Genomic DNA, 24174 nt, shown 5'->3' with positions numbered 1-24174 from the left:
AGTCAATACTCTTTCAGAACTGAAACACTGAAGACAATGCATGCAAAAATGTTTCCTCTCTTTGTGCTTTGTTTGATTGTACATAAACTTGTTGAAATCTTTGATTAATACATAGTGCTTGTTTTCATTTTCTGTTATAAGAAGCAGATTCATACAATCTTCATACTTTTCTTTTGATACATAAATGGGATATTTTTGTTTTTCTTCATAACCAAATACATTGATGTTGATCTCATTATGTTTTTCTATTTTATTGTACTGCTTTGTGGTTACTGGGAATTCAATTCCTGAATAATTTAAGTTTTCAATGAATGCTTTATCTGATTTTTTTATTCTTTGAGGATTTCTGTCTTGAGGATTAAGATGTCGAATATGACACCATCTAAAACATTCATTGTCACTGTTTTTTATGTTTATTAAACTTTGAGAACTGTTTCTGAGTTCATGTGGTAGTTTAATGTATGATGATCCTTTCATTGGTTCGTATTTTACCACATTAAGATAATGATTGTCAACAGATTGAACAGTCCAACCAGATCCTTCTGAAATCCATACAGCTATTTTATTTAAGATTTCTTGTTTTGATAAAGATAAAGCTAGTTCAATTTGTGTGTCATTTGTTATTGTTTGGGGTTGACTGTTGAAATAAGCTGTTTTAATGACTCTTTCTTCATGACCTGTTTCCTTTTCAAATGTCACCCTCAGTGTTTCAACAAACTTGAGCCCTTTCATTGATATTAATATGTTTTCAATATGGTTAGCAACAGCCTTTCTTGTATTTTGCAGTTGCATAAGTGGGTCTTTGTTGTTTTTGATATTTATCTCAAAAGACTCAGGGGCACCCAACGAGAATATAGTTCAAAACCACTTAAACATAGCATTGTTAAACGCATTTTAGTATTTAAACTGTAGATATAGGCATATCTTTATCCCCTAAAAATTTTTGATCTGTTCGGATTTCCTAGCTGAAAGTCTAGTGATCCGAAAATTATAGGGATCAAAACTTACCTCTTCGAAAATTCTAGGTGACCTTTTTAGGGTAAAAATTCTAGATCTCAAATCGTCTTCCGAACAGATATTTTCTGAAAACTGACGTTGGGTGCCCCTGAAGACTTTGTGTAACCTTTTAATGCTTTCGCTGTTTGCTCAATCTTAGTTCTAGGTGCTGGAACTGGTTTTTAGTTCTAGGCGCTGGAACTGGCCTGTTAAATTGTTTTATTTCTTTTAACCATTCAGACGGAGGCGACGGCAGTCTGTCTCTCAAAATAGTCAACAAGTTCTTTTACACTTTTTCTTGGCGTAAAAACTTGCTTTTTGGTTCTTGGTGTTGCGATTGGCACTGGTTTTGTATCATCTACTATAATGATTTCAGGCTTTTTCTTCTCTTGCTTTAGCAGCAATTTGATAAGTTCCGATTTACTGAGTTTTTTCAGATCACTCTTGTTCATACTGTTGTGTGATATAATATTTCTCATTCTATATATTATCTATAGATAATATTTTTTAAGTGTCTTTAGATGCGCGTTTAAAACGGCGCAGAAATTCGAAACATCCAGATAATGAATGATTTGAACTATCGAAAATTGATCGTGTGAATGGTTTATTTTGTTTCTTTTTGTAAATTGTGTGCCAAAGCATTGCGATAATGTTTTTTTGTGTGCAAATGACAATGTTTTCCTGCTAGAGTATAATTCTTACCGTTATTGCAAATAACACAGAACCAAGCTTTGTGAAGCATGTAATCGCGGTTTTTCGTTGTTTTCTCTCTTCATCGGTGTAGAATCTTGGTCTACCTCTCTCTTTTTTCGCTTCTTGATTCTCCATAATAATACAACTATATATTATTTTAAATGTGTTGCGTTGAAATCTGTCCTGTATTTGTGTCCTAATTCTTTAGCCATTTTTCTGATCTTTTCATTTTCATATTCTGTGACATCATCATTCACAATGAAATCTGGTGGGCATGATTCTTTAGGATTCAAAATTTCAGTTATATGTGTCATAATTTCTTTCTGAGTTTTTTCCGACATTTATATACTATTATTTAGATATTTTTACATCTGCGTTCAATATATTTGTTACTTTCTTCCATATGTTTAATGACTTCAAATATAACATCATCATAAGAATTGCTCATAAGATACTTACATTTATTCGTTTCATACATCTTTTTCATATGAAGTTGTTTTTCAGACACATTGTATGAACCTGTCGGACTTTTGAATTCAATGCATAAAGAATTGTGTTTGCTTGTTGGGTTTAACAGCATGAGATCGCATTGTCCTGACATGTAACCTTTTTTCCATGATGTTGAGCGTATTAAAGGCGATTTTTGGTTTTCACCTAGACCAGCGATCATTAAAGCTTTTTCGGGATATTTGTCTCTTATAAATTGCACAACTTTGCAATGCAAGTCATATTCACTTTGAATCATTAATTTTTTGCTTTTCATGTTGTGATATCCTTTCTTTCTGATTGATGGTAAAACTTTGTTGGTTACCCAATGTTTGAATTCTCTTGCTACAGGTTGTTTGGAAGAAAGAATGAGAGAATAAAATCCTGATTCATTGATGAATATAGATTTTGCGTAAAAGCACTTAATTATGCCATCTTCGGGGCTTTTTAAGGGGGGGAACGTTTCGTTCCCCCCTGATTTTGGCTTGATTTTTAAGTCCATCAATTTTTTGTCGTCTTCATGCACATGATCTCTGATCGCTTTTCGTGTATTTTTATAGTTCAGTATCAAAGCTATTTCTTTGCCGCGGAACCATATTTGGTCTTTTTTGTCGATGTAACAATTAATGTCTATATTTAGTTCATTGTTTTTGTAATTGGTCTTTTGAAGTTCCATTTATTTATACAATATTGACTATATTTTATTTTTAAATAGATTTTTTGAGTGCGTTTAAACATAGCCAGAAACAGATTATATTTTTGGCTACAAAGTAGCAATTACAGTATAAACCGTAGTTATTATATATGTTACATAACTTTGGTTTGAACGTTTTTATTCATCTTCAAACCGGGGTTTTTCTTTTTGATCAATTGTCTGTTCCCAAATCTTTTGTCTCATTTCATGATACATTTCGTCAAAATCTTTGATTTTTTTAAATTGATTTTTAATGCAATTTATTTTATCTTCCAGCTCATTTTTTTGTCTATTCATATGGTCAAGTTGATCAATTAAAAAAGTCAAATGTCTTAGTGAATCCATCATATAATAATACTATATATTTTATTTTTAAATAGATTTGTCAAGGTGCGTTTAAACATAGCCAGAAACAATTGAATATTTTTGGCTACGAATAGCAAATAAACAGTAAGTACCGTAATTAAGTTGATATATTATACATATATCTGTTTATATATTTTCAATATCTTTCAATGGTATCCAGCTATTGAAATCGTCACTGTATCCCTTCCATTTTACCAGAGCTTGTTTCTTCTTATAATCCCTCCGAATTACTTTATCAATACGAAAAATATCCTGTTTAGCTTTCAATAATTCAGGTTCATAAAAACTCCCTTGAATATCTTCACCTCTGAGATCTTTTAGTTTGTGTGTTATTGGATTAGTGTATTGAATCTTGTCAACTGTAAACACTTCTTCAGTCCAATTTGGTGTGTAACCCTTGTCAAACACATTCCGTTTATACTTAGATATTCTGACCTTGTCACCAACCTTAAATTTTGCTTTAGCTGATAATGGCTCCATATCACCATATAGATTAAAGTAAACAGTTCCTTCATTGCTCTTTTTACAGGCTTCAGTAGGTGTCATCTTTATGCTTGAATGTTTTGTGTTGTTGTACTGTTTTACTAGTTTGGGCAACATATCGAGATACATTGTATTACCTTGAACTGTAAACTGTTTCCACATTTTGGATTTAATTGTTCTATTCCACCTTTCAACCACTGATGATTTCTCTTCATTTTCGGTTGAATACATAAGTATCCCATTTTTATCTAACAAGTCCTTCAAGTGTTTGTTATAAAACTCTTTACCCTTGTCAACCCATAAATACTGTGGTTTTCTGCCTTCCTTGAATATTGTTTTGAATGCTTCAGTGACAGATTCACCTTTCTTATCCTTCAATGGTACGATCCAACCGTATTTACTGAAAACATCAATAACCATAAGAAGATACCGATAACCTTTATTCTATTTGCTAAACTGTTGCATTTCAACTAGATCACTTGCCCATATTTCATCAATATGATTTAACGATTACACGCCGCCGAGTAAAGTTGCGTCTTATGGATGCATGTAATTCATCTGCTAATTTTTCTTGCCAGTTTTCTTCACTCGACGGCTTTTTCCGTTTTTTGAAACTCCTAGACCTAGTTTCTGCTTTGTATTGATAACATTTCTTGCCAACCAATGCCCCCATTGTCTTTCATTATACGGTACGTTGTCTAAAGCTTGAACCATTTTCCTATCTGCTTTATTTTTACATTTCCTATCATCCTTGCAGACGGAATAATCAACGTCATGCAGCATTGCGATCGCACCAGTTTTTCCAGTGGGCATATCATATATTTCCAATATTTGACCAGTTTTTGGGTCATACTTCAGTTGATTTTCCAAATCATTATAAGGTCCTGTATATTTATGACCGGGTAGTGTCCATCCGCTTTTTGGTTTTGGTAATTTACCAATAGCTTTGTGAATATCAAGAGCACCACCATCAAGATCTTTTCTATTTGTTGTGTATTGTTTATTTGGTCTTATTTTCGTTGATAATTGATTTAAAGCTTGTGATCCAACATTTTGAATTGCTGGATTAAGTTTATCCAAAGCATAATCAATACTCCTTTGGTTAAAAATAATTCTGCTGCTGTATTACCTAAATCTGACATGATCCCTTTGCCTGCCATCTCTGACAGGCTGTTTAGTTTCCCTGTTTTTTAACAAATTTGGTCTTTTTAATGCCGCATTCAGCACAAGTGCAAAAGAACATTAGTCTGCCATTTTTAGTTGTTTTGTAACCTGAAGGCTCAGTACATTCAGTCACTTTCTTTTGTTTAACACAATATGATTTCATAATATATATAAGTTAGATATTTCTAAAATAATGTTCAATAAAACTCTCATTTTTCATTGTATCATTTATGTCGAACAATTGTAATAAATCATAATACGAATTACCCTTATTCATTTCATTTAGAAAGTATAAACAGAAATACCCACAAGTTGTTGTTTGTATGTTTTGTATCTGATTGTTTTGGTGCAATAGAGTTAAATTTTTCTTTTTGGCATGATTTACAATCTCTTGAAACGGGGGCATACCAAAACTATCGAAATAATTTATCACATTGTCTTTGACATATGTTGCAACCCAATGACTTCCGCTCATATAAGCTGGTTCTAGATTGTAGATAAATAACGCCTGTTTATGGTTATGTGGAACATTTTCGTCTCTTGACAGTACATCATTGATTGGTATATTCAAATATTTACACCATTTTATTAGATCATGGTTGCTCAAAGGGGTGTTTTTGTGAAATTTTGGTTTCACAATATGTCTCCTATGATTGGAATGTTTCGAAAAGGCGAGTTTTCGATAACAGCAGTACTTTTCCTTTTTTGGCCGAGGTTTTTTTTTTTTTACCATTACCAGTCACATATGGCGGATAACTATAAAATGGAGGGGGCATTCCCATTCTAGGTGCTCCTGTACCATTTTTAAACCAAGGTGGTATACCTATCCTCGGTGCTCCTTTTCCAGTCATCTTTTTAACAAGATCCAAAGCCAAAGGAATTCCAATGCTAGCTAACAGAGTGCCTAAAAATCCACCTGATTGTGTTTTGGTCGGTTTTATACGAACACCTGAACCCGATTGAAGGGCATTTAATATATCCTGTTTTTGTTTCGTCGGTTTATATTCTATCAGCTTATTAATTTTATCTTGGGGTATAAGGAAACCACCAGTCTGTTGACCGGATCCAATCAATTTTTTAGCTCCGGCTTCTGCTAAACCACCAAGAGCACTCAACCCAAGGGTTTTACCAATAGTTGGAAGAGCTCTCATTCCAAGTGACAATACGGTACTCAAAAGACTTCCACCAACTTGTTTCCTGATATTCGTCTTGGCGAGTTTTATATCCATTCCTTTGTTCAATTTGCGATTTTTTTGTAATCTTTTTTTTACCATTGCTGGAACATAAAGAGTGTCGTTTCCATTAAGAGAATCATTTGTTAGTCTTAGAACAATTGTTTCCCTTTTATGGTAAACATTACTCAGATTCTTTTTTTGATTTTCTGAAAGTCTCACATTGATTTCAAAAAGTTCAGTCATTTACTGTATATAATATATGTTATATAAATTCATGGTTCACAAAACATATATGAAAAATGTCCTATAGTTGGTGTTATCGACTTTTTTACACTATAACCAGTTCATTTCCGATCTTGTCAATTACGACTGTTTCTTCATATAAAACGATAGCATGTACGCTGAAAGCACTGTCGCCAGCACTATTAGCATTGAGTTTGTACCTAAAAATCAACTGTTTGGGATCTCTTGTCACTTTCTCTGCCTGATATGATAGATCGAAATAGATCAGTGGATAGAGAGAGTTATAATTCGCTAGGTTGAGTTGTGTGCCAGTGTTGTAATCATTTTTCCTCATTGCATAAGACATCAAATCGTTGAAGATTCTTACTTTGCTTTCAGAATCATATTCAGCTTCGGGATAAAAGACACCATTACCATATTCTAGACGACATGTTGTCAAATAACTACCATTTGCACGATCGGCATTTATATTAAATGTATCAAATTCATATGGATTTGCCGCCGAATTCCTTGTTTTAGCTCGTTGTAGGTATACAAAAATTGCTTTGACATTGTCAATACTAGAAGAAATCTGGAAGAATCCACTACCATTCCTCGGACTTGACATTTGATACATTTCTCTCAGATACGTCCATTTGTCCTGTTTCAAAAAAGAACCGACGAACTTGTCATACAGACTGTCCTTTGGAGTCAGTGTTGGAACCCATAGTAGAAATCTGTCAATGACAACCCTTCCATCATCAACTGCATCAAGTTTTTGAAGTAGTTCTCTATCATCCGGTAGCTTCAAAGTAAATTCAAGCTGCATTGGTACCAACATCTTACCCTCCAACTCTTCGAAAAAACTGTAACGATTGAGAGGTATGATTCTATTGACATCAGAATTCCCGGTTGTTAAAAGCCGTCTAGCCTCAAATCCTGCATTCTGATTGGCATTTGCTATCAAATGACTTGTATCTAAATACCAAAGACTGTTCTTTGCTACTGAGCGACTAAAATCGTCACTATATTCTAGCAGGTTTTTTACAAAAACAACCTTATGAAGATTGTCCGTGCCGTACACAATTTTACCAGCGCTTTTTATCATCATATGACCAATCAATGAATGAGATCCATTAATGACTGTTATACGATCTGCACCATAAGCTGTACCGTCAGCCAGTTTTTGTACCTGAAACTGAACCTCGAAATAAGCATTGTACCAATCGTAAAAACTCGATCGATCATTGATTGTAAATGTATATCCATTTTTCTCCTGATGTTGACCATTGGCTGGGACTCTAATTACATCATCAAGTTGGAAACGCACCAACTCATTTCTTTGTAAAAATTCGCTTGTTCTAAAAGCCATTTATACTATTATATTATATAATTTTGCTATCATGTCATTTATTTGAAGACTCTACGCCTTCTTCCAGATCCTGATATCAATCTATTGAGGATCATATCAGTACTTTCATCTTTCTGTTTAATGGGTGAGGATGGAACAATTGCCCTTTGTGTTGTCGCTCCTTTTCTCAAATTTGCCAATTTTTTCATTATTAGGTCTCCTGACTTTTCTGCCGCCGCCTTACCGATTTTATCACCTGCATGGGAGACCCCCGATTCTAATACCTTTTTTGCTATTGGCTCAGCAAATTTCTTGAAAACAGATGATGCCACACTCTTTAACGGTTTAAAAATATTATCAACGATAAGTCCAGACCCTTTGTGTTGAAAAACAAATCTACCAAGTTTTGGATGATAAAACCTCTTGAATTCATACGGTTTCATTTATACTTTTATGTTATATTATTCTATGCTTTTCAAAATCAGTGAAAAAGATGTATCCGCTCCATTTAGATCCAGTAATCTTTTTTTTCCATCGGTTATCCGGATTCTGATTGATGAAATTGTAATTTTATTAACTGGATTAAATGTAACTCGTAGTGGTTCGAGGGTGAAGGAGTAACTTGGTTTCAGTACACTGGTTGAGAATGAATAAATGATGTCTGTTTCTTTGCCGTCTACAAGCGATTTGTTAATTAAATCACAATGAATATTGATTATTTCTGTGTCTTGACTGAGATTTGGCACTCTTGATCCAATATGCGTTCCACTTGCTAATATCTTTTTGTCAAAACCTATTAGGTCATTAAAATTACTCGCTCTTAAATCAAGTTGGTAATCATTGGCTTATATAATCATGACCCTGAATGTTGTGTCATTAAATACAAGAGTTATCGGATACGTATCAACAGTTTTATCACCGGTTTTTTTACTGATTTTTGTCAGATTTTTTATGTATGTGTTGAAATCTGTATAATTCCACACACCGGCTGGAAGTGAAATGTTTTTAAAAGTTGAACCATTATCTGAGCTGTATTTAATCAATTGATTTTTGTATCCAGCATTAACATTGAACCAAGTGAATGACATGTTAATAACTCGATTCAGACCAATAACATATTGCTTGTTGTTGTCTAAAATTATAGGTCTGGTGAAATTTGTTGTAAAATCTTCTGGTTTATTATTCCCTTGATCTTTCACAGAATACGATGACAATACTATCTCACGTTGCATTATATAATAAAGTTACATTATATTTTGAAATATTGTTTGTACAATTTACCATATTGTGATTTGTTGATTGTCGACATTTTTAATAATGTGTCCAATATAGAAACACCATATTTCGCATGTCAATGCTTGTATTACCAGTCAATATCTCAACAACAATTAAATCCAATTTTGTTATAAGTTCTTTCGGTTTGTTGAAAAATATAACATTACCACCTTTTTGTTTTTTCCTTTTAGTTTTTGGTTTCGATTTTATTTTGATAATGTTTTATGTTTCAAGGTTTCAAGGTTTTTATTTGCCATGATTACATATAATGTATCCAATTTAATAAACAAAATACAAAAAATTGTAAAAAAGGCGAGGAAGCCCATAAAGAAACTATAAGAGCTTATGGAGCTATGGGCTTCCTCAAATTAGACTAAGAAATTAAGTTTAAGATAGCACTGGGACGTAATACAATATATTATTTAAAAGACGAAAGAGTGCACACACACACATTTATCCACAAAAATACAAAAGCGTAAATACTTCAAAGAATTTGATGCTACTAACGATAAAGAAGAAATCTTTTAAGGTTTTTGCAAAACTGAGCGGTAGATCCAGATGACTTAATTTGACTGTCAAGAGAATTGAAAAATTTAGGGCCTTGGAAGCGGATTGAAAATTTTCGTATATTAGTTCGAACTAATGGAATATAAAAATTGGAATTAGATGAGTTTCTAGTGTTATAAGGATGAATGTAATTAGCCAGTGTAAACATGTCATTAAATGAATTCGGAAGTAAACCTTTAGAGAAGAAAAACATAAACTTGCCTAAATGAAACAAAACAATATTACTAAATTTTAAAACTTCGAGATCTCGAAAAATAGGATCTGTATGGGAATCAAAGGGAACTTTAGCAACAATTCTAATTGCTTTCTTCTGTATTCAGAGTTCTCATAGCACGATCCACTCTTTTGTTTTCCTCTTGCCTATCAGCTTCCGTTATATTCCCACTTTTGTATTGCTTTGTAACGTTTCCTTTGTAGGCTTTCAATTGATTTCTTTTAAATTTAGCATCATTGACAATCTTATTGAGATATTTTTTGTTCTTTCGTTGAGTCATTTCTTTTTGATTCATCACCTTTTCAACAGAATCATAATTTTGAAGACCAAGATCACCTAATATCTCATCATCCATATCTTCATCATCTATTCCATAATCGATATCATTGTCGTCATCATATTCTGGTGGTAATTCTGGTTCTTCAGGAAAGTACTTAGGATCAACATGAATCTCTTTTTTTCCTTCCAGAAGATCTTGTAAAGATTCTTCATATGTTGGCGGTTTTGGCACCAGTTGTTTTTCTTGCTGTGGTGAAACAGGTTGTTCAAATAAATCACCAAGATTCATATCTGGAACTTCATCCTCTATATCAATGCCGTAATCAGGAACTTCTTCTTTCTTCAGTGGCCGTTTTTTCCTTGGCAACCTTAAAACCTGATTACTATCAATAACATCATCTAATTTACTTGTAATTGGTTTAAATACTTTTGAAAATCCCTGTTGACTGGTCTGCTGATCAATATCATGCTTTTTAATTGCATTACGGACATAATTGATCTTGTCCCCTAATTCAGATTTACTCTTTGCGAGTTCTTTCCACCTAAGTAAACTCATTTGTTTTTATATTGTAACTGATGTTTGTCCTAGTGTTGATAAATTCTACTCAAAATACAATGACAAATTCATTCCTTAACTATCACATTTATTTTATCGAATGATAATGCTAGGATGTCTTGCCAATATCGTTTATAACTTTCCGGCAAGTGTCTTTTTAGACTTTGATGTCTTGACCTTTTCATAAGGAAGATCAAGCATTTTAAATATTTGTTTCAAAATGAAATTTATGTTAATCATACGCTTTCTGTCTATATTCACAGATTTTACAACCTTACCAATTTCATCAAAAATCCTCATTATTTTGTCTTTGTTTTTAACTGTTATTTGAAAATTATTTTTCACAGCTATGTTATTCATTATGTTTTCTATATGATATTTTCTTTGGTAAACACTTTTATGATGAAATCTATGCTTATTTGAGTGAAAATCAACAAATTCTATAAGTGGTTTATAGCCATTAACTGTCCCACATTTTTTACAAACTAGCATATTGTTATCATTCACTATATCAGGTTGACTGCAGCATTGCTCAATTTCTTTCGTATGTTTCGAGATTTGCTTATTACAAAATGGACAAAATATTTCTTCAAAATGTGAAAGTTCTTCATGAAATTCTTTACAACTCATTATACTATTATCATTATACTATTATATGAAATATTATTTTAAAAACATATAGATTTCCAAAATATGAGATCATAAATACGAGATCAATAATTGGTAGCCATTAAATGGAAAGTAGTATAGGAGTTGGGTTGGTATGAGAACATTTTTGCAAAAATGTGCTCGTACCCCCAACTCCTATACTACTGATACATATGAAAACGTAACTGTGTGATTACCAAAGCCCTTAGGACGCCCATTCAGTCTTTTTGGGCGAGATCCTCACTTTCGTTCTCTCGTCCATGAACAAATGAACAAACACGGCATAGCCCTTAACCTTGTGGGGACGTCGAACAACCGTAAATGCTGACCTCGACGGTGACCCTTTTATAGCGGTTTGGTGAACTCTGGTCTGGTGAAGCAAAGCCAGCCCGACGTCTAAACCAAAAAAAAACACTGGATGGGTAGTGGACCAGCTTACCGTCAACTCTGACTAACTGAATAACGGGCCTTGTCGGCGGTTACAGGCCTGGCGTTTGAATAAGTGATAGTGGAGCTGATTTGATACTAACCATAGCTTTTGGAAGAGTAACTCTAACCAATCAGTTATGTGGATGTGAATTTGTTTACATGCAATCATCAAATGCTTGGCATTCAAAGTGCCTCGCCTGCGCGTAGCTGAAGATATTACCCGAAATAATAGATAAAGACTACACCAGATAAGAAGACTGTCTGCCGTGCAGGTTTATGGTGGTTCAAGCCAGTTTCAACAATTTCGAGAGACTGTTTCATTAGACGGATCAACTCGTCAACTTTATTCACACAAGGCAAAAATGACCTAACATTATTTAACCGAAGTGATTCATTTCAAACAGTAACAGTGAAAAGACGATATTACAGAAAGCATCCTTACAATAATGACCATCAACCCGTTTAACCACAATCCTAACAAACAACAATAGAGAAAAGAACGATTGTTTATTCCGTTGGTGGCCCCAGCGCACGTGTTCATATTGGCATACATCTGTATAAATGTGTATTGTAGCGCGTCTCGCTGTACAAACAATAACAATCCACTCCGCAATCACAGTCGGTATACGTGTAATCAAATTTGCCTTTAGTATCCACCGCTCGGCAGATGTGAAGATCACAAGCTTTTGAACACTTGAAAAGAAACAAAAGAAAATCGTGTGAGACAAGAAAAAACGCTTGAAATTTACTCCAAGGGAGTCAGGCATAAGCACTCCGTTAGGAGTTTTAAAGTCAATAGCAGCCTGCTAAATTACTAAAAATTATACGCCCTTAACAAGATACATTCCTATAAAAAACTTTGATATCTTGGTAAATTATTTTTTGTCCCTAATCGTTTGGAAATGGTAAAATGTGGGGTTCAGTGATCTTTTATATTTCAACCTAAAAGTGCAAGGGTACTGATTTCTTTTAGTTGAAGCAATACCATGCTTATCTTGCTTTGCGCCCACTATCTCTACTGGAATGAATGAGTTTGAAGGGAACAGGTGAAATGTTATAAGCGATGTGATCATTGGTGAGGAGGTGTTTTAAGACTGTGGTAGGCTTGGAGACGTTGGCAGGCTTTGTCGACTGGTCTAAGGTGTTTGTTACAACGGTCTTTAAGCCGTCCTCTTTTCTCTCTCCAAGATATGTATTGTTTGCGACAACGACTGCATCATATAAATAACGTTTTTGGAACTACAGTCATGTAACGAATGATACGTTTTGTTTTTCTTGTAGAGTGGAATGTGTAAATAGTTTGTCCGTCAGCCATGTAGATGTCTGTAGACTAGCTGTTACCATGGTTATCATTTGTCGAAAATTGTGTAGTTTGACGATAGTGATGTGAAAATGCTGAAGTGCGTGAAACAGATCGAACAGCTGGATGTATAATAACAAAGGAAACGTGTTCTGGCTTTTCGACTGCATCATAAGTGTCTGGGTGAAAGAGCTCCGTTTCGTGTCATGTTGTGTACAAGTCTTACTTCTTGTTTGAGGAAATACTGACTTTAACCACGCTTAGTTGATGGGTCCGGAGGGTGAACGGTCTCCTTGTCAGTGGAGCAAATCGGTGCAGCGAAATCTGAGTGCTAAGGTAAAGGAAATAGCACGTTTTGTCAGCTTTGTATGGGTGGCACAACGAATGTAACAACTTGATGTTTTCCAGTAGATTTGATGTACAAGTCACATAAGTTGTACATCTTTATTGAAAAAAAATAATTCCTGCAGACAAACGTGGAAGAATAAATCAATCACAATGCTCGATTGCAAGAATTGTGATTGGTTGGTTCTTCCGCTTCTGCTTCCTACTTCGACAATCTAGTTTTCACTGGATCGTAAGTGACGGAATCATAAGCGGAGTCAGAAGAAAATGGTGACGTTGTGATTCTTTCGACTCCGATTCCGTCGAGTTTATGACTCCGCTTACGACTACGATCTTTGATTTTCACTTGGTCATAAGCGCTCTTACGACTCCGACTCCAACTCCGACTCCGTCGCTAGTGAAAAAAGAAAAGCAGTTTTTCTTGCATTATCCCAAATGAGGAAGTTTGCTGGGATAATGCGTTGCCGTCTGATACATGAATGTGTGTAATGGACTAGGGGTTTGCGAGGATGGCACACAAATTTGAGAACTGTGGGTCGTCCGGGTCTCCCAGTTTATTTAAACATGTCGGAGTTAACTAAAATTGGATTTTATCATTATAAAGCGTCTGGTGCCGTTGTCATTTGGTTGTGACTGAAGCATGTCTTCAGTGGATACAATGACTTGTTTTTGGATGTCATCAATGATATAGATGTCGCGAAAGTTTTGTAGAATGTATCGTCATTAAACTGTTGTAAGCAGTTGTCAATGTACCAGTTTCCCTCCATAATGACTGTCCTGATCCTTCGATTACTGTCGCTTATCCTTTAAACCACTTCTATTAACTTACCACAATCTTACGTTTCCTCACTAACTTCACATTTGGAACTCGTTTATTCCCATCGAGATAATGTGCGCCAAAAGCAAGAGAAGCATACCTACTAAACAAAGGTAATACCCGCGAGTAGTAAGGTTTAAAAGAGAAATATTAAATATGTGTTTCTTCACCGTTCAAACACCCTTGCTCTTGTTCGTTTTTGAGAAACTTCAGAACATGCACATGAATACAGGAACTGAGTTTAAGGCTCTAAATTTTCACTAACCCATGAATCCGTGTATGAAGGCTGTTTCCACGTTGTCTTTGCAACCTGATTTGGAGAGCGTTTGAAGAAATGAAAAGTGTTTACGCTATTTTCTGATAGGAAAACCAGCGTAATAAGAAGGATCCATAACGGCCTTGAAGACATTTTAATAGTTAAACAGCTCTGAAAGCAAAAAGCAACGCACAGGTCAAACTTAGTACTACTCGTTTGCTGAAATATGCACGTAACGTTATCTCAAAAACTTTTATCATGTAATATTTCCAATTTTTCCATAACTAATGGTGTCCATCCATCCAAGCTGAAGCATGCCAAAGTTATACCAATTTATAAGAGTGAGGACGAGACTGACCCTAATAATTACCTGCCTATCTCACTTCTTTCCGTTTTCACCAGAATGTTTGAAAAAGTAATGTATCGTAGATAAATTAATTAATCTTTTTTCCGGAAAAACATGAAGCTCTATACCATTCACTGAACGCGCACTAATTGACATAGTAAATCAGATCCAATCTAACTTTGAAAAGTAAATTTTCATGTGTTGCATCTTTATAGACTTAAAAAAGCCTGTTGATCATTATATTTTGATTGCAATAATTATTACATTATAGAATTAGAGTCATTTTCAATGATTGGTTTCACTTTTATCTTGCTGACCATGTTCAATTAACTCCAATTGGCTCAGCGACCTCTTCAAAAGTTACTACTTCCTGTGGACAGTGGTGTTTTTGAGGGCTCCCTAATAGTCCCTTTATTACTATTTCTTTTGTATGTTAATAACGATATTTACCGATCTTCTGCAAAAAACTAAATTGTTACTTATTCGCTGATAACACAAATCTTTTGTATGCTACCAATGCCATGAGCATCATGTCAATACTGAATTATGATTCACGAATGAGTAACTGGTAAAAAGTTAGTCTTAAATGCTAGGAAGTCTAACATCTATACCAAAAGAAGATTGACACTGAAATAAAGTTATTCATTTATTCATTCGAACATTTTTGTGTCGTTATCAAATATCTGAAGTTTAATTTGGTAATCAAAGTATTTAGTTCTTAAAAACTATCTGTGGACCGTATATGGAGCTATTGCATTGCTTTGAAAATAAGTACTGAATTGCGTTCAACGAAGGAGAACGCATTCTAATCGTGCCAATCTAGCGGGATGTCCCTCGGGTACCGACGTTGATGCCATACGATTTCAGCGTTTGGACGCCATCTTGTTCTGGCACAAATAACCTCAATCTTATGTGATATTGGTGCCCACGAGAAGTCAAGTCCTGTTAGATCGACGGGGTTAATACCCGGATGGGTGACCGTTTCCGGACAAGCTGGGGAGTCACACTGTTTGGCTATCCACCAATAAGAAAGACTACCGATATCCCACAAAAACTGATATTGCATTGTAATATATGTATCCCATAATAGTTTAATAAAATTATTAGCAACAAGATAACCGTCAAAATACTCATGGTGTGATACCTTCATTACTGAACAAATGCTAGAAAAGGGTACAAACCGATTCTTCCCAAAATATACAACTACTTTCAAATGAAACCACCTAACTAATCCTTGATCACTTCTAGTAAGCAATAATAATAATTATGACAGCGAACATCTGCGTCCTGTTCTGTACTTAAGCCTCATTCCCCTCCCAAGAGGCGCGGTGATTCTTTAGGTTAGCACCAAGAGTAAAGACCTCTGGCCTGCTCCGAAATACGTGCAGTCACTGTGGGGGTCTATTATGATAAGCATTGACAGCTATCTATTAATTGTTTCAAATTTCTGAGATTGCGCAGACGAGCCGGATGTTAGTGATTCGCGGACCTTCTGCTTCGGAACCAGCCAGAGGTCGTTATTCCGAAAGAATCACGGCCTCTGGGGGCGAGAATGTTTAGGCCTCTGCTTTCAATCCAGATCTATCCCTAGCCAACTAGAGTTATCAAAACTTAAACAGGTTCTTTTTTAATAATAAAGTATTATTATTTGTCTCACGATGTGGTCACTTGTGATGCAGATCGCGACGTTTCGACTGCATACTGCTAGTGTTCATCAGAAGATGAGGTCGACTGGTTACGCGTCACCTTTTAGGCAGGATGCTCCGCTCTGATTGGTTGGTTTTCAGCAACTGTGATTGGTGCATTTCGATCCTCGTTCTTTCGGTGTGTTGTACCTTTGGCGGTCCGCTGTCGTACGGTTCTCCTGTTGTTGCGTTTCTTGATCGTGGGCATCCATGCTTCCGGAATTTCTATTCCACTATCCCTGTCGATGTTGTTAGGGTGAAGTCTTATGTGAATCGCCTCTTTGACCATGCGTGTCTACCAATGAGGATCACGATCAGTAAACTTTACTTCGTTCCAAAGCAGGTTGTGTCCGGTGTTGTTAGCGTGTTCTGAAACGGCGGAGGTCTGGGTACGGGCAAGTCGGATGTCTCGCTCATGTTCTTTGATTCTATCTTGCATAGGTTCCAGTCTCGCCGATGTAGACTTTACCTCATTCACAGGGCACCCTGTAAACCACGCCATCTTGTTTAGTTGGCTCGACAGCGTCTTTCGGTTGTACTAGATGTGATCTTAATATAGTCTCCGACTTGAAAACAGCGCCTATGCCTTGTTGCTGTAGGCAGCGACGAAGTTGTTCATACGAAGTTGCATACGAGCTTTTTTCAAGTCGGAGACTACATTCATGTTCAAAATTTAACCCTCATCGGGAGTCTCAATCAGAACTAGACGGTCCATGAATCGTACACTGGGTTGCCTGTGGTACGGCTTACACAAAAACAGAAGGCACTGAATTGGGTGGTTTTGAAATTCAGCGTGCCAGTTAATTTTTTCAAGTAAGGGGTCATTTAGACCATTTGAGGGGTCACCCAGATGTCGTGCCAGCAGAGGCCCTTTGGCTCACTCGTTCACACGTTTAATTATTTTGTAATGTTCTTTCCCATTTTGAGGTCTTTTAGTTTTTTAAGCTTTCGTAATTATTTCAGTTTAAAGGTTAAAAAACGTGCTCTTTGAGTAGAATTCACTCGTTTCTTCTTTAAATAAGTAGTCTGCAAAAAACCTAACTGTAAATTGCTCTGACGGACGTTTTCCTGCATGTCATGCATGTCGTGTAGTTGCACTAAGCAAACATTTATTGCACACACTAAGGAAGGACTGAAGATGTTGTTTCCGCTTCATAATTCCTCTTCTTTTCAGTCTTATCTGATGCCAGGTGAAAACATTTTTTGGCTTTACGTTTGCACCAAAAAGACAAGACAAAATACAGACGAAGAAAAATATATATAAAGTTCTCTGAATCGGATTGTCATCCAAAGATTAATGACAATGGATCGTAAAAACACGAAAATGTCTGCAGTCTTTGACTTTTATAAATCAAGGGAAAGTATGGAGGTATATCTATGACAAAATTCAATGATCATTATTTGAAATAAAATCGTCCAAATCATGAATGCACTAATCGAAAGCTGAATTCCAACAAGCCAATTCTGCAAATGGCCATCACAGAAAGAGGCATAACGCAGAGAGGCATAACGAGCCATAACGCAAAGAGGCATAACTTAAACAGGAAGAAAAAGTTCGATAGCGATTATATGTCCTTTCCCTTGAACAATCGATTGACGTTTTTTTAGAGCTTAAATTATTTCCGGAGTACGCAGCTAGTCTCCATTCTTCAAAGGGCCTCTGTGTTATGCCTCTGCGTTATGGCTATTTTGCGATATGCCTTTTGTGTTATTTTTTTCTGCACTATTCGTTTCTGCGTTATGCCTCTGCGTTATGGCTATTTGCGTTATGGCTGTTTGCATTATGGATATTTGCGTTATGCCTTTTTGCGTTATGCCTCTTTCCGTGATGGCCATTTGCTGAATCGGCTTGTTGCCATTCAGCTTTATGATTTGGAGGATTTTATTTCAAATACTAACCATTGAGTTTGTCATAGATATACCTCCATAGAAAGGTCATGATGTTCTGTCAAAAGGATAAAAATTGATCACGTGCTAGGCAACCATAAAGGTGCGCGTGATCACCTTTTGTCAACTGAATGAACTATGGGAAAGAATGTTAGTTGTTCGTCGTTTTCAGAGTAAAACAACGTACTTTTTAGCCAAGAAACTTCCGGTTTTGGTTTTTTAATTTCGTTGTCATATTTAACTGATTATTGACATTTCATCTGTCGGATCAGGAAGCGTTCTTTGTCGGGTTCCTGAGAAACGTATCTATTTTGACTTCAGGGTGAACTATTTACACAACCATGTGGTTGAGCAGACATGTAATTGAAAATCTAAACATCTATGAGATACAAAAACAGACTTGCGAATTATCGCAAATCACAATGCTGACAAAGCTGAATGTTTTTGGGTTAGAGTAAAGCGATATAGTGTTGAAACATCTTCGTGATAACGGGGCTATGTCACGCAAATGATGTAATTTCATGACACTCAAATTAAAATTCGCAAAAAGCATGAGTAATGTAAATAGTTTTCGCACTGGTAGAAAGTCGTAGCAATAAATTGGATTAACCAAAAGTTAAGGAAATATTGTTGGCTTCCCAAATAAGCTTTATTTTACACTATAATGACAAAACAGATATTTTTCTGAGGTTAAATACTTGGCTACCTATTAATCATTTGTCAGAGAGAAAAAATTCTTGTCTCCTCGCGTATTACATTTCAACGCACGTATGCGAATATTACACAACATGATGACTTCATCAAGGCCACCTTTTCCACTGAAAAATTTATTGAAATAAACAGCACATTTCCTATTAGAGGCAAGCACCCTTCTTATTTCAGTGCGTGAACCAATCGTGTCAAATTACCATACGCCACAAAATAAATTTCAGAACCAAAGCCTTTCCTGAAGAACCTTTTCCTTGAATAATGAAGCACAAAATAGACGACAAGCCTTCTTTCAGATAATTCTTGGCTGTGACATGTCCATGATTATTTTTTAACCTGAAGACTGTGCAGAGTTGAGTACAAATAAATACAAATAGCCAGACAACAGAGATCACAGATCCACTTAAGGTGTTCGATTTGTTTTCTGTCTTTGTTGAACCTATAAGTTACCAGAGAATTTTCCATTTGGTTTCAGTTTTGTTCATAACACCACACTTGGTAAAATACTAGAAATACAGCTCACTTCGATTACGGCTAAACGGGCGAAAAATTGTTGTCGAAGGCCATTACTCGTCGCTCTTAAGTTTCCAGATATTTATTTTTCACTGCCTGACTTGTTTATCCAATTGACGTTCCATTCTTGAGCTTCATAAAGGTATATTTTGTTTAAAGATCCACCAAAACACCATTTGTGTTTTAATGACTTCGACGCTATTGCAGGTTAATAAAAATTTCTACTGTGTCCACCAGAGACATCTACACATTTCCCCTATCCCCTAAAACCCATCAAAATACGCGCAGAAGATTCTGTGCAAAAAGACACCACTTAGTAGGAGAGTGACAGAAAGGACATCCCGACACGAGAAAAAATAGAAAAACGGAGATTCCGACTGGGTTTGGCAACCTAGTAATTATGGCTGTGACCTATCCAACTAACATCTGTCAAAAAAAATAATAACTCTGAAACATCCTGCATTTTTATTGTAACCCGATACATTTTTCATTTTCTTAATGATCAATTCCAAAAGCAGTTTGAATAGTTCGTCTCTTGAACGCGCAAACGGGAGATATTTAAAAGTTACGCATCACCCCTCCCCTCAAATTAGCTTACTTTTACCTTGTCATTTAAGATTACACTCTTCGTGGTATTATGCGCAAAATAAAACAAAAATATAATCAACACGTTCATACCTTGGGCTATACTGGTACACAAATTTCTCATACAGTACTGATTACATTTTTTCCGAAGGGTGAAGCGAGCGAGTAGCAACAATGTTGAAAACGTAACAGTACACGCTTACATAAATACCTTAAAATATCAAACTCACATATTTCAATGAAAACTCACTAGCTTCAAAATTCCAGATATTTCCCATATTATCGATCGGGTTGATATAGTCAATCGGTCATCGCAAGCTAGCATCCTAATATAAAAATCTTTATACGATGACATTTAACCTAATTAACACAGTATATCACAAATCAGTTGGAGGTGAATTCCTTACCAACCAAGCATTAAAGAGAACCAAGTCTCTTTTGTTGAAAGTCACTCCTCGCCGCGTACAGATGTTTCTTCGGAGTAGCTGAAATCCCGTCGGAGTTTGACCGAGGTCACTATTTTTTCGCTTTAAACACCACAAAAATTAATAATTTAATTTGCACATCTAAAAGGCGACGTCCCAATGGGCTGCATGACCGACCAATGGTAACAAATTGTTGTTATAAACCATAATCAAAAGTAAATCAATTTTAGCAAGATGATTATTTTTGTTTGTGATATTTGCTCGTGCGTTTCACAATTTGCTACACTTCCCAGGTATTGTCTTCTCCAAAACAACATCGTTTTTGACCAAAATTAAAATTTTGTTGTGGATCTCTTGACAATATGTTTTCACGGTGCACTTCTCTCGACAATATGTTTGCATCAAGAACTGTGTTGTCTATGGAGATGTGCAAGATCGACGGCCAGTTCCCACCGTGGCGTACACAGAGTGGAGTAACTGGTGTCCGGGGAGATTCCAGAGGGAACGAATCAGACTAAAGCAAAACTGAAGGCCAGCGAACACAGCACAACGTATAACACCTCTATTTCGATAAACAATAAGACACAGGAGCAGATCAAGGCCAACAGCCAGCTAGTCTTTAACACCGCCAAAGACAGACAGAAGCAGAATATTGAGAATGTTCAGGCAAGTTGTTACTTTTCTCATGGTTAGTAAATCCCTGCCACAGGAATTGTCTCCCAGGTCCAATCAGCATCTGACAACTTGACGCTTGACAAACGGACTCTGTTGGCAAACATTTTGAAGACATCCTACCAGAGCCCCTTGTCACATGAAGGAAAAGCAAGACGCCTTCAAATGCCTAAAGGAGGAGAGTCCATCGTGATTCTGACAGTAGACAAAGGACGCACCGAAGTAACTTGCTGGTCCAAGATTTCCACCCTCATCGAATAAAGGACCCTGCCAGCTCCTCAACCAATATCGTACAGACTGCTGACCCGAAATTTGTCCGAAAAAAGCTAACTTTGATGTATCAGATGCCATTTAAGACAAAACCAGTTCTTGACACAAACAGCCGCATATGACCGGGCGACTCCGCGGAAAATTGATAAGATGAATGTACGTTTAAGACCCGAATTTTGTCATGCGTTGACAACTTCACATATTATTTATTTACTTACTTTTGCCTTAGCTGGCACTAATTCAGTTAACTTCGTATTTTATCCACCATACACAGCAACATCTTCGGGAATTATTAAATCTGGGATCGGGATCAGGAAACGTTACAACTTAAATCTTCACTACCTGGATTGCGAAAACGACGATTGCAAAGTATCTGAACAATCAGCAGCTTCACAACCAGCGTGAAGAGGGAGGAGGCAAGAAATTCACACACACTGATCAGTTCCGGCTGGCATGTGAATCACAGTAAACTCAGTTAGCATTGTTTAGGGTAGCGGATGGCGCTCTTTATCGTTGGACTATGTAATGAACTATTTGGAGATCCTGTTAGATGGAGGAAGCTCATCTACGGACAGGTGTAAACCTAACAGAAGTCGGGTACCAAGGTATGAAGTAAAACGCGATATTATCAAGTGCCTCTACGAGTAGTTGCAGGGAAACCTCTTTTTTCCCTTTGCAACTGTTTAAGTCGCTCAGACTGAATGCATTGATCATTCTCGAAAAAGATTATTGATCGTGATTCTCGATGTTACAGACGAATAGTCAAAGTGGCGACCTCATCCTAACAACATCACGAGGGATGACGGAAAGCGCGAATGCCATACATGAACTGAGCATGAATGGCCCAGTGGACCGGCGCTCGGGGAATAACTCGCTGAAGCAGCGAGGGTCTAAATGCAATAATCACAGCCTGGCGGAGCATTCTGCTTCACTAAAAGTGACAAGTTACCAATCAACCCCATCTCCTGATAGATAAGCACTATATCTGCAGTCGTAACGTGGCAATCTCCACAGTAATTAAGTGAGTGACGAAGAAACGAAACGAAAATAGTTGATTATTATCGTAATTTACCACGATAACTGAGAATAACAACCTTTTTACACTTTTCCCGTCTCTTACGTTTTATTCACGCTTCATATCAAGGCCGTTTACACCATGCTGATTCCCGAAAATTTGGCACACATTTTTCCAAAGTTTTGACAAAGAGAACCTCATTGCATTGTATGCACAGTTGTCATATTTGGCCTCTATAATTTCGTTCCACGGTATATGAAGTCTTCAATAATTCACTCGTTTTAATTGAAGTCTCTTCGCTTTAAAATACTTTTCGTCAGATTCACTCTAATTCGCGGAAATAAAAATAAAACTGATGTCATTATCAGACGCCATTATTATAGCGATGTTGTCTTTTTAACCTTCGCTTGAAATCTGAACTACTGATTTTATTTAAAGCTGCTTATGTGCTGATAAATAGCTCTGATCTTTTTTTAACTTGTCTCGTCAAGGTTCCCAGGAAAAACGCCAATTTGTTTTCAAATCATAAAGACTGCTCATTGTCATTATCCTAGCCAGGGCTGATATTATGCACAATATCGACACTAAGGGAATAGGATCTATTTCAGTGATCTGTTGATGAATGGGTCCTAAAAGAGAATAGGAATTTTTCGAGTGGCCGAAGTTATACCGCTCAACAATATGTTCTATTCCGGCATAAGCAATTAAGTGCCCGGGTCTTCTGCAGTTTAGCATGCGTTTCTGACTGAGAAAACAAAGAGAGCTTGTCGAAGAATTTGTTCCACGGATGAAATAGCTTTTGCGGTGTGTAATTGAAAAACGATCATTTAATCCGTATGGACAGGATAATTCGATGAGTCGTCATTTTTCGGGGACAATATCGGCCAAAGTTCTTCCGTTTCGGTCATTAGGTTTGTCATTCACTTTTCCTCCAAGAGTTAACTGATGATAGTGATTTTCCGCAAATGAACAGCGTTTCGTGCTTTAAAATGGTGATTGTAGTCGAAACTAACGCAGTTGCATCTTGAAGGTGCTGTGTGTTCTCTGTGCTTTTTTAAATTTTGAATTGAAAAAATAGGCGAGTCAGCATGTCCTAATTTACAACTGTTTTGAACCTGTCATTCCATTCGTTATCAAAACTTTGCAACACTTGCGATAAGCCTGCTAAAGAGTGCAGGATAAAATAGTAATACCTGGTGTTTGTTCCAAAATACCTCTCCATTGACGAGTGATTACTCAAATATGACTGTTCCATCAACTGAACAATGAAACGTGAATACGTGGAGATACTAGTAAAAACAAGCGAAATTAATTGGAACTGTTCAGCGCACTTTCGTTTTTGCGTAATATTCCACTTAATTTCGGACAAGCAGACTTGAAAGAAGAGAAACAACGAAGCATTTAGAAAATCAGTTACGGATTATGCCAGCCTCGCGCCGAAACTTGTTGAAGTACTGAACGATTAATATCGTGTAGTGAAATTTGATTTGACGCAAAACTGAGGACAACAAGAGCAAAACATCTGTCATAAATGAAGTCTTACCTTCTAAAACTTCGATGAAATTTCAAAGTTAATAAGCCAACTGAAGGTATAGCTCGTGACCGTTCACCTGACATCTAAATTGTTAAATTTCCCTCGCTTTCTTATATCCTATCAGGCGCGAAAGCTGATTGGTAGATGCCAATCGTAACTTCTCTCGGTTTATCTCAGGTCACTTGTGATTTTCCAGGATACCTCACTCGTATCTTCAC

The 24174-nt window shown here is 36.3% G+C and overlaps 2 long non-coding RNA genes across 6 annotated transcripts in view; one reads left to right on the top strand and one right to left on the bottom strand.

Annotated features, from left to right (window-relative positions):
• Positions 1 to 14078, top strand: part of LOC138030426 (uncharacterized) — a 17636-nt gene extending 3558 nt beyond the window's left edge. The window contains exons 4-5 of one of the 4 annotated variants that reach the window (XR_011128073.1): positions 6926 to 7161; positions 7846 to 9055. This is a non-coding gene — a long non-coding RNA (uncharacterized lncRNA). Of the gene's footprint in view, positions 1 to 6925; positions 7162 to 7845; positions 9056 to 10155; positions 10498 to 12879 lie in introns of those variants that run through there. The other 3 variants (XR_011128075.1, XR_011128074.1, XR_011128076.1) reach the window with 3 other exon arrangements.
• LOC138030419 (uncharacterized) lies at positions 11914 to 24073 on the bottom strand. 2 transcript variants are annotated; one of them, XR_011128072.1, is made up of 4 exons: positions 23966 to 24073; positions 23616 to 23711; positions 14326 to 14487; positions 11914 to 12291 (listed from the first exon to the last, which is right to left on the bottom strand). It is a non-coding gene; the product is annotated as an uncharacterized lncRNA (long non-coding RNA). The 2 variants fall into 2 exon arrangements; XR_011128071.1 differs by lacking the exon at positions 23616 to 23711 and having other exon boundaries at positions 23966 to 24066.
• Between the last annotated feature and the right edge of the window lie 101 nt (positions 24074 to 24174).

The sequence above is a fragment of the Montipora capricornis genome, chromosome 2, assembly GCF_036669925.1.
Source record: "Montipora capricornis isolate CH-2021 chromosome 2, ASM3666992v2, whole genome shotgun sequence".
NCBI lineage: Eukaryota > Metazoa > Cnidaria > Anthozoa > Scleractinia > Acroporidae > Montipora > Montipora capricornis.
The sequence above is the reverse complement of the archived record's forward strand: the minus strand, read 5'-3'. Positions and strand labels throughout refer to the sequence as shown.